The sequence below is a fragment of the Lissotriton vulgaris genome, chromosome 9, assembly GCF_964263255.1.
Source record: "Lissotriton vulgaris chromosome 9, aLisVul1.2, whole genome shotgun sequence".
Classification (NCBI taxonomy): Eukaryota; Metazoa; Chordata; class Amphibia; order Caudata; family Salamandridae; genus Lissotriton; species Lissotriton vulgaris.
The window spans coordinates 792589494-792601988 of NC_141697.1; positions in this window are offsets into that span (position 1 = coordinate 792589494).

The following is a 12495-nucleotide window of genomic DNA, read 5'->3' on the forward strand; positions in this document are numbered from 1 at the left end:
AACACATACCCACGCTGAACCCTAAAATGTCCCCTGGCACCCCATACCCACCCTGAACCCTAAAATAGCCCCCTGACATCCCAAAACCCACACCTGCCCTAAACCCTAAAATTACCCCTGGCACCCCAAAACCCATACCCATGCTGAACCATAAATTCCCCCCGGCACCCCATAACCCATACCCACCCTGAACCCTAAAATTGCCCCCTGACACCCCAAAACCCACACCTGCCCTGAACCCTAAAATTACCCCTGGCACACCAAAACACAAACCCACGCTAAACCCTAAAATGTCCCCTGGCACCCCAAAACCCATACCTACCCTGAACCCTAATATTGCCCCCTGGAACTCCAAAACCCATACCCACTCAGAACCCTAAAATTACCCCCTGGCACCCCAATCCGTAACCCACCCGTAACCCACCCTGAACCATAAAATTACTCACTGGCACCATAAAACCCACACCCACCCTGAACTCTAAAATTACCCACTAGCACCCCAAAAAAAATGAACACTACAAACTTACACTACATTTGCATATTTGGAGGGGACTGTCCTCTTTGACGTTTCTATGTATGTAAGTCAAGAACAACATTCACAGTAACCTAGATATGCAGGCAGTAGGTAATGCTGTGCTGAAAAATGCCTTAAAGTTACTGGAACTTACACAAAAAACTGCTGCCTGCTCTTCTGATACTATACTGTGGAGTCTGGCTGATCAGCAGCACTGTGTCCTGACATCCAGCCCCTCCCGAAGGTCTCACTGTGTAGATCAATGTGGGTCAAATGCACAGACAGCAGGGGGAAAGGGATGGCCAGTGCAGGTGAAGCTTTTCCTTTGTAAATTAATTCCTGCTGGCGTCATAGGGTTTGCTGTCTGTGCACTTGTATGGAATACACATCTATACAAGTGCACACCCTGGGCTAAGATGCCAGCCGAAATTCCTTTACAAAGGAAAAGCATCACCGTAACTGGCCATGCCTTCCCCCTGCTGTGCACATCTTCACACCCCATGCTCACAACCCATCAAGTGCTTAGGTGAAATCCCTGCCTTCAGGCAAGGATTTCGCCTCTGCGCCACCCTAAAGGAAAACAAGAGGTCAGGGCAGGGGGTTCACTCGCTGAAACTGTTCAGTGGCTGTCTGGCTCGGGCTGCTGGGCCTCTCAGAAAGCATTTAAAACAATCACATTCTCCGATCGGATGCGCAGCCTTCTTGCACCATTTCAGTGCGTGTCATCTTAGCCCGGGCAGAGGAGGCGACGGGGGGGGCTGAAGCCCGGTGAGCCCAATGGGTGTTGCGCGCCTGGCCGTGACCATGCTGATGTCGCTCTCCCGACCACCAGTAACTCAGTTTTTTCGCCATTAAGGTGCAAGCAGTTGTTGTTCATCCAAATCGCCACTGCTGACATACAGTTCGAGATGTTACTGGCGTCTTTACTGCGGTCGGGTGTGAGGTTAAACACCAGCTGTGTGTCGTCAGCGTAGCTAACAATGTCCACCCCAAATACCTCCACCACGCGAGCCAGGGGTTCCATATAGATATTAAATAAGGTAGGGCTCAAACTTGAGCCCTGGGGAACCCCATGGCTAACCTTTCATAGGGAAGATCTGAAGGGTCGACAGTGCAGCTGAAAGCTTCTGTCGGCTAAGAAGGATTGTAGCCAGGCAAGCGCTGACCCTGTCACCCCCATCTCTGTCAGGCGAGACAGCAGCGTTGAGTGCAGCACGGTGTCAAACGCTGCACTCAGATCTAATAGAACCAATGCTGCTGTCTCGCCTTCATCCACTATTTGCCTAATGCGCTCGGTGGAATACAGAACGGCTGACTCCGTAGAGTAGCCCGCTCTGAATCCCGATTGTGATGAGTGGAGGAGGGCTTCCTTCTCTAGATGTTCCATAAGCTGCCTATTGGCAATCTTTTCCACAACTTTTGCACAAAAGGGGAGAAGGAAGATGGGGCGGAGGTTTTGGAGTTGCGAAGTGGGAATGTTGGTTTTTTTCTTTATAGGAATAACCTGTGCAGTTTTCCACGCTTCGAGTATGTGACATTCCTGAAAAGATAAGGTGACCATGTAGCTAATATGGTCGAGAAGCACGTTCTCCATAACTCCCTTGCACCGCGCCACTGGGCATGCGTCAGAGGGAGATCCGGATTGTATGCTATTAGCTATTTCTAGTAATTCCTGTCTTTCAGGCGTTTTAAAGCATGTAAGCTGAGATTTCTGTGTGGAGATAGCTTCAGTATCCTCAGGCTTGGCTGACAGATTGTTACCAGCTGTAAAGGTGGCATGCATTTTATCCACCTTATCCACAAAAAAATCGGCTATAAGATCGCATAACTCAACGGAGTAGATATCTTGAGCTTCAAGCCTGGATGGAATCGTGAGTTCTCTGTAAATACTGAAGAGTTCTTTGGTGGGGTTGCCTGCTGACTCAATTCTATTTTTAAAATAGATGCCCTTTTCTAATCTTACCAATTTCTGGTATTTTTTCATCTCTATCTTACAGCATACTTTGAGTTCAGGGGCATAGTTCTGCATTGCAAATGCTTGTTAAAGCAGGTACGATCTGTGGCTGTTGTGCTTCCGGAAAGATTCTTGCTCTATGGGGTGCATTGCGCCATCTTGTCCCTGCGATGGCTCTTCTGAGCAATCACTGTTATATTTTATGTTATTTAGCACATTTTTCAGTCATATGTTTAGTTTTTTTCATAAACGTCTTTGAATTAATCAGGGTGTTTGCAAATGCAGAGAAGCATTTTTCCACCTACAACTGCTGAGCAGCTGCGATATACGTTTTAGGGTGGATTCCTTTCTTAAAGCTGCAGTGGTTTGTAGAAAATCAATGGAAGGTTAGCTTATGACATTGTTTGTGACAACTGTTATTCCGTACCTGGTGTTTAAAAAAGAAAATCCCAAATTTTGTGTTACTCGAGGGTTGAGAATGTGTCTGTAAATTGTATTTAATATTATATATATATTATATATTTATGACCTAGATATTGACATATCAAATTATTTACTTATGTTGTTCCTTGTTTTTTAAAATCGTACTGTGTCTATACTTTTATGGCTATGCTTGGGCGAAAAAAATATGTTTTTGATTTGATTTAGAGCTGCAGTAAAGATAAATATTATATAGGTTCTGAAAAATAAATTCAAAGGAGCACAAAATGACTAATAAAATGCTAGATTCCAACCGCTCAAAAAAATAATCTTACACATGGTGAGTAGAATAATAAAATCATCCTGCTTGGTAAACAGACACTCGACAGTGCCACTGATTTCCCGGGACACCACAACAAACGGCCCTGACAACAACCAATAAAGTCGCCATGAAAATGGCCATGCCGCTTCCGTGGTGAGCATGCTTTCAGATTTTTCAAATTCCAACTTTGTAGCACATATGATGAAACAGTTACACTGCTGCTCGTCCCTGCAGCTCTCCTGTCACATTCTGTTTATAGCGCTCCACAATGTATGCAAAGACACAGCGTACACTCTGTACAGTGCGACCGATATAGATATATATATATATTATTTTTGTTTCCACTGGAAAAAACAAAGGTTACAGTGATGTTATAGTTAGGTTTACGTTTTACCCACACAAAACCATAGAAATTGAGCAGTTATAGTAATACTTATGTTAAACTATTACTCGTGGCCTAAAGTTACTTAACGGCATAAGTTATACTTTATTCAGATAATTATATCTATAACTGCTGAATTTCTATGGTTCTGTGTGGGTAAAACATCAACTTCACTATAACGTCCCTATAACCTTTGTTTTTTTAGTGAATTTCTATTTTTTTAACGGATTAAGGGTCATTAATTAACTGACTTTGTAAAGATGGACAGCAGAGGTGGCCTTGTGAGGATTGTCGCTTCGGACTCCGAGAATATATGCTAGCGGGGGAGCCCGGGCTGCTTCAACATAGAGCCCCTGACTGGGGGGTTTGCAGGGTTTTATCCCCTCCCACGTATTTAGGATTCGACCCCCTAAAGGACACCTCGACCATAGGAGCGAGCTTTGGGGGGAACCAAAAACTAATCATTGTCTGTAAATTCGCAATTCCTCCTTCGTGGGATGGTGATTAAAGCAACGTTCAGAGACCCGACTTGTGACATTATTGGGATATGCTGGTATTCTAACAGACACTGGTAATAAGGCGCCCCCTGCTGCAGAAACCAGTAGCTGTGTTTAAGCAATGCACCATACAGTATACACATCCTTCATATCCTGGTTGTAATGTTATTCAATAAAAAATCCACGATTCTGTCTTGGATTGAGTCATGTGTATCACTGCCCTTTCCAGCAGAACAGTTTGTATAAAACCAGTGCAGTGTGACTTAGCAAGGAAGCCCCGCCCCCTTCTTGTAATAAAATAATAAAACATCATGTGTCTGTTTCTTTCCGTGTTTCACACTTCTGTGTTCAGACGTGTATTCGGGCCCAGTTTCATCCTGTGTTCACACAATGGTGTTCATCGACCCCATTCCCACGCTATATAATTACTATACAATTGCATACATGCCAACATTTCAGGAGAGCAAAGTGGGAGATTAAAAAAAAAAAATCGGGAGAATGGGACTTTGAATCGGGTTACTGGCATGTATGGGCTTTGGAAGTGTGCTGCTGTAGGATCGGACATTTGAAACGTAAATGCACGTTTTTTTCTTACCTTTCAGAAGCATGGAGCATAATGGCAGGCAGAGAGGGTGAATGATGGAAGTGCTGGGCACTTGCCTGGCAGGTTGTTGGCAGTGCATGCACCCCCCACCCCCCTGTGGCAGCCCGGGCTGAAACAGCCCCCTCCCCCCAGTACTTCGCAGGTTTTTAAAAGACGATTCCCAAGTTAATGACGCTTTGTTGGTTTTTTACCCCTTCGAGAGCCCCTGCATCGCCACTCTTTGCTGGAAGAATTAGCACTTTACACAATACCAAGCCCTGTCAGCTGAAACCCCCGACAAATCGGGTTTTTGCTTGTAGGAATCGAGAGGCGGGAGACTAGCCTTCAAATCGGTAGTCTCACGCCTGAATCGGGAGGGTTGGCATGTCTGCAATTGTACTAATGTACATAAACGAGTCTGTCGGCACACGGCGCCGCAAGTACCTTTTAATGTGCTCTCGCGTCGACATTCAAGCCTCTTTTTTCATCCAACTCTTTCAGCTCTTGAGGATGTGGCCAGGCCGCAGACGGCGGTATAAATATTAATACTTGAATTTTATCCGGAAACCGGGCAAGACAAGCTGCGCTCGCGTATAATTAAGTGGGAAAAAAGCGAGCACGAGCGTGGGTGGACAGCAGGGGCGTGCTAACATTATGTCATTGGATAACATCCCCAATTCTTCAGAATATGCAAATCTGACTAAGTCACAATAATTACTTAATACTACAAAAAGTCTAGAAAAAATCCAAACACCATCTTCTACTTGGAGGGGTGCACACACAGAGCTCATGGACAAAGAAGAATTGTGAGAAGGAGCTATCCACAACAAAAGAAGAAATGTGCCATATCCCCCACCTCTTGGTTCATTTCTCTTGTTTGAGGTGTGGGAGGACATATTTAAGCTGAGCTGCACCTCTCAGTCCGCTCTCCCAACCTCCATAAAAACTAAATTGGCCTGTGAGGATTGAAATGAAAGAGAACAAATATTGAGCGCTTCGAAGTGCACTATTATCGCCAAGTATTGAGCGCTTTGAAGTGTTGGTTGGTGGCGCGCTTTGGTAAAATAGGTGCGTTCGGTTAAGCTGAATTTATAGAAGCGCCTCTCAGAGTTGATGTGGGCCTTCGCTACAACTACAGTTGGGCAGAGAATATATACAATTCCAGTGGGCGGATGGGTGCGGCTGCACCTGAGTCTTAGCCCAGGTACCATCTTGCGGGCCATGCAGCGGCGCGCAAGGTTGGGGGAATGGTAGAGCAGCGATTGTAGCGCCATTTAGAGAGGATGGAGGTTTTTTGGTTTTTTTTGCCGGGCTCGACCCACAAACAGTGGCTATGGGTGGGGAATTGGAAGTGCTGCAGAGGGTTCAATGCGCATGGTTAGGGGGTGGGATGCAGAGGGTTGGGGTGCAAATTTACACAAGTGGGTGATGGGTCGAAGTTCGCATGGGAAGTGGTGCGGGAGGGCTGGGTGGAGCTGGTGAAGGGAGACTATTTCTTGGACTGCTGGAGCGCGCTTTGGAGGTGGCGGATTGCGAGGGGGGATCAGGGCACAGTGTTGGAGCAGGCATATGGTGGGCAATGTGGGGGTTCCATGGAAAGGCGTCGGGCATTGTAGGCATGGCTGTTGCCTTTGGGGCGGTGGGATAGAATGCAGTCAGTAGGTGGCGCTGTTACACGACTAGTTGTCCAAAGAAGAAAAAACAAGCTTGCGGTGGGAGCGTGTGAACGCGCGAGGCAGAGAGGAGACACCATGCACGTGCACATCGCCTGTCAGTGCGCGCACATGGTTTGTCTCCCTTCGTGCACCAAACCCACAACAATAGTCAGCTCATGCCCTGCGTTCGCTAGGCGAGACCTAAAAAACAACGCTCTTGGAAAGCTTAATGTCTTAGCAATGAACACACAACACAGTCAATACTAGTACAGAGTTCTCAATTCTCCCTGCAGACGCAAGAAGTTTATAAAATTTGAATTTATATTTTGCATTCTGGTACTTTTAGTTAGGATTTTCTTGTGATAAACACTTAAATACAAGAATAAAAACACAACGACACAAGTATTAGCAAAACCGATATGTCTCACTTTTTGTCTTTGTCAATGAGACTTAGTAGGTTTGCTAGTGCCTTTTGACAACAATGTTCACATTGGCAAAAAGAAAAAAAACGCCTGGTAGTTGATGCTGAATAAGCTTGTGGGGAAAAACAAGCATTGGCAAAGCCACTAGGTCAGGCTCTCATACATGCAAACATCATTTGTAAATGCCTGGGTTTGCACACCATAGCTACACCTACTGGTGTTGCAAATCCTGTGTGCGCAGCTAATCCCACATTGCCACATTGTTGATAGTGCAGGAGAGTTTAAGGTTTTATTTAATACATTCATTATATATTGGGAAACATCTCTGTTACAATTATATTTGTTCTATCTTGCATGTATTTTTTACTTTTACAATATTAGTCAAGTTCGTGCCCATCGCTGGAACTGTGTGTACATCTTTAGAGAACTTTATTTTGATTACTATGGATCAAAAAAGTATAGACAAACAGGACAACCAACATCACACATATACATAAAAGTACAAATATAAATAACAATAAATAAAACTAATGATTTATAAAAAGCTTCATCTTTAATTAGTAAAATAAAGCAATATAAATACCTCAGGTTTGGTAAGCACAGGACCAATATCTAAAGTGCATGAAAAGGACAGTGACCAAAATTAGGTTCCACAACAATATTGCACATCCAACCACAGTACATCATAGACATTAGATAATCCATTTCATAGGTTAAAAACTGGCTGTGCAATGTTTACTAACTTTATCCAAAATGCCATTAAAAGCTTGGCCAGGCAAAAAAACACGACCCAGCTGGTATCACGATGCAATTATCTGAATGTTTCCTGGTACACCCTACTACCCACGTTTTTACAAAGGGGAACTATCCATTTTGTATGTATTTTTTTATAAAAGGAGCAGAAGAACAAAACATGGGTAATCGCTTTGGAACATCCTTCACACAAATCATTGTATGGACCGCTATCCTGTTGCCATCCACCAGTGAAGACTTTTACGGGTAGAGTACCTTTCTTAAACTGGAAGTAGAGTTTCCTGGCTATTGAAGGGACAATTTCGTCAATGGTACTTTCATAAAGAGACATTGGTCTTCGATTAGTGAAGGCCCCAGATAGGGAACCCTTGCACTGCCTAACGTTGTCAATTGTCACACTCTCCCAAAATATTGCTTTAATGTTGGCCTTGCCAATTAAACACATACTCTCTAGTGAACCCCAATATTTATCAAGATTCAGCCTTTGAAGTAGGGCCTTAATAACACAAAGCCACAGAATTGTCCATGCACACAGTAGGACCAAAAGGTTTTGATTCCCTCCCGACAGGATTCGAGAGTGGGCGTTGTCCATAGTGGGTACCAGTAGATCAGCTTTCTACTCTCAATCTTGGGCAATGTTCTTTTGGGCCAAATCTAAATATAATGGAGTCAATGATGTGCTTACAGGAAGATTCAATAAAGTTCTTATGAACCTTTGCTTCACTCTGGAGAGCCTCTCGAAATGCGAGCAACCCTACAATTCTGCAACATCTAAAGCCGCCCCTAGGGCCTTTACATGATATATTTCCAGTGCCGGAGCCACCTTTCTAGATGAAGTTTTTCTATGAATTTTCCCTATATAAGCAGTGTGTTGAACCAAGGACAAATGTGCTTTTTCTTCTTGTGGCACCCAACATAGATTAATTGTGACAATCAAAATTGGCAACCAGGCCAGAGGTCAGGCACACAGCTATAGGTAAAGGACAGTATCAAATAAGATTCAAATAAATAATGAACTCTAAGAGAGAAAGGGACTGGTTACCAAACAGTCCCCAGAAACCCCAGAATTCCAGGGTTGAAACAAATTCAAAAACAGTATCTCTCTGAGCTCCACAATTATATCTGACACAGCATCAATCCGCCAATCCGGTATAATGAACAGTTCTGCTCAAGTGCAGGAATAATGTCTTTCTTGCAACAAAAATATCCATTTATAGGAAGTAATCCACCAATCCTGTATTCACGGTATTCCAATATCTTTAATGGTATTATTCTTCAATCCAATTCTTAATTGTCATTCTGCCAACACGTGTTTCGTCTGATGCTAATCTTTGCATCAACAGACTTCATCAGGGCTGAAACCCAAACAAATTTACAATATTATATACATCAACCAGTTCAGTTGCTGGTTATTAAATTACCCATTACCGAAATCACCGAAAGGGTATGTGTTGCTTGTAAAGTCAAATAAAGAGGCTACCAAACTGCCATTAAGAATCAAAAAAGTCACCCAAGTGAGAAATGAGTATATACCATAATTGGTAAGGAAGAATTCATAAAATTAGAATAATCCCAAACGTACCATATAAAACACTTTGTAAAAATGAAGTATTACCTCAAATACAATCTAGTCTTACCATAGTCAATAGGTCAAAGTATTCAAAATTTGTTGAGACAAGTAAGAAGAACCTGAAACAGAGGTATACTGTCCAAGTCAGTCTCATATATAATAATGATAAGTTTTAATTATAAACACATGGTGCATTGTGCCAATTATAATGTGCAGTACATCTTCTTAGTAATCAGATGTGTTGCTAATATAAAAACAGCTGAAAAGATAAATTCACATATATCTCCTCACCTCTCTTCTTACGCGTTTATCCTCACCGAATAAAACGTCGAACAGTTTAACAGCGTGTACAGTAACTGGATACACGAGTACGTGTACCTAGAATAACAAACGAAAATATCATTTTAGGGATGGTATAGCGGGTCGCGTTAGCTAAATGCACGAGTACGTGTACCAAAAGATGAATACGGGAGCTGTAAAACTAATAAAACTGCCCCTACAATAACAGACGAAAATATAATTTATGGATGGTATAGTAAGCCGCGTTAGTTAAATACACGAGTACGTGTACAAAAAGGTGCATATGGGAGTGGTATAACTAATCAGAACTGCCCCCAGTCGTATCGGTATAAGCGCTCACCTGTCTACTCTCCGCAATATTTCCTCGTGTACTTCCCGGCTTTCGCGTTCGCGTTGTCAATAGGCGCCATATTTAAATGGTTACTCTCGGACTTAAACAGTGAGCGCCATACTGTAATATATAAATCTCATTTAGTCGGTGAATATTTCTTCATTCTTCATCTAAAATATGCCGAAATACATTTTTAGTGTGTGAATACGGTTCTTCGATAAACTGGTTTTAATTTAACCCAGTTACCGATGTGAATATTATGTCAACAAAACGCTTCCTAAAATTCTTAATGTTCTCCGCATAGATACGATTTATACAAAATTCATTAAATAAGTACTCATGTTTATTAATAACCTTATTTCCACTTATTGCTGTCTTAAGTCCGACGTTGTATTACGACATAAAGTTAGTCCTATCTCTATTATTAAAGTAAACATACGACAAGTTACTGAATTTGTAACAAATCTTTCTTTGTGCAATTCATAAATTGTAATAACAACGATCTTGGTCTAACTCTCTAAATTGTGAGGGTAAAATGTATCATATCATCCGACAAAAGCATAGGTAACAAATGTAACAGGCATAAATATAGCCACTGGCTAATTCGAACCGGTGATTTCAAAACTGATTGTTTCGCACTAAGCATCCAAGCCACGAAGATTAATCGAAGTATACGCTGGACTTGTATACCCTTATTACGGTTCCTACACCCTAGTCTCCGTATTCTCCTGCTGTGTGAGAAAATATAAAAGAGTACACCACTTCTAAGAATTAACTTAGGAAAAAAGGGGAAAGTAAAAGAGTCATAGATAAAGTAAAGTTAAGCACTGATATCAATTGCATCAATATTGGCTATATAACTTCATATAACAATTGTAATTTTATGATTTCTAAAAATATTTTTTGGCAAAACACCATATTGTATAATCTATTCCATAAATGTGCTACATCAATTGGAACAAGTAGGAGCCATATGTAGCTCCACATAACAATAACATGATCATCTATATACATTATGTATATTGACTAATACCAAGCTTCATATTCAATACACTAGCTGATTTACATTCAATGGTCAGAACAAGAATAAAACATGAGTTAGCATAATATTTCCATAACATTAACATGGCTTGTGTAATATTCTGACAGCAAGTTACAATCTATCTAGTGCTCAATTCATTCACCTAAGAAATACTGTAACTCAGAATCTAAATTAAGACCATCTTCAACCGCTCTAAGTTTCAATATCCATCTAGCTTCACTGCGTCTCAATTTGAGTACTCTATTGCCACCACGCATATCCATTGTAACATGTTCAATCCCATGATACATAAATTGATGTTTATCTCTTTCATGACAATTCTGTACAATATGGGCAGCAATTGGGTACCTCATATCCCAATTTGTTAATGCACGAAAGTGTTCAATCATTCTGTCTTTTAGTCTTCTCACAGTACTCCCTACATAAATCTTTTTACATGTACATACAATAACATAAACTACAAAAGTAGTGTCACAGGTAATAATTGACTTGATAGTATAATTGCCTGTATTGTTATATTCAAAATACTGAATCTTTTTGCATGCCCATCTGCATGAGCTACATCTCCCACAGTAATAGAAACCTGTCCGTCTATCTGTTAGCCAGTTATCTCTAGATATTGGTCGTGGATAACTTGGACTAACAATATTCGCCAATGTAATTCCTTTTCTAAATGTTAACGATGGTCTCTCAGTTAGAAAGGAAGATATATCCTTGTCATGTTTCAAAAAGTGCCAATATTTGTCTATTATAGAGTATAATTTGTGGCTACCCTTGCCAAAGTTTGTAATCAGTCTAATCTTTTGTGATTTACACTCTTGACTGTTACTTGGTTTATGTTTCAATGTATCATTTCGTTTAATTCGCTTGGCTTTACATATAGCTTGAGTAACTGTTTTCTTGTTATAACCTCTGTTTGTAAATCTTTTAGCCATATCTAACAGGTTATATTCAAAATCTGAGTCCTGTGAGCAATTTCTACGGGCTCTGAGCATCTCCCCATATGGAATTGCATTAATTTGGCTTTTCGGGTGACAACTACCAGCATGTAACAGTGCATTACAACTAGTTTCTTTACAGTACATCCGACTACAAAGTCTGTCCCCATCAACAAACAGCTCAATATCCAAAAAAGGGAGTTTACAGTCACTGTAACAGGTAGTAAAAGACATGTTAACTTCATTTGTATTCAAATAGTCGAAAAAACTGTGTAGTTCCGTAGGGGTGCCCCTCCAGATTAAAAGACAATCATCAATATATCGTCCCCAATAGTAAATATGATCAATCCATTGTGCGCCCCTGGTGCCCCAGATCCACTCCGCCTCAAACCATCCCATAAAGAGATTGGCAAAAGACGGAGCAAATCTGGAGCCCATAGCAGTACCAAGCTTCTGTCTATACCACTTATTCTCAAATAGAAAGATGTTATTTTCTAAAACAATCGTAGTCATTTCCATTATCATTTGTGTATGATCAAAATATTCTGCAGATCTTTTGTTCAGAAAGCTCTCCATTGCTCTCATCCTCAATGTGTGGTCAATATTCGAATATAATGAGACTACATCTAATGTAGCAAGGATCATATCTGATTCCCAAGTTACATCAGTCATCTAATTGAGGACATGTTTGGTGTCCTCAATATGTGAGGGAAGTTTCTCCACATAAGGTTTTATAAACACATCAATAAATTGAGAGAGTCTCTCAGTTGGACCACCAATACCAGAAATAATCGGCCTCCCCGGTGGTTTCT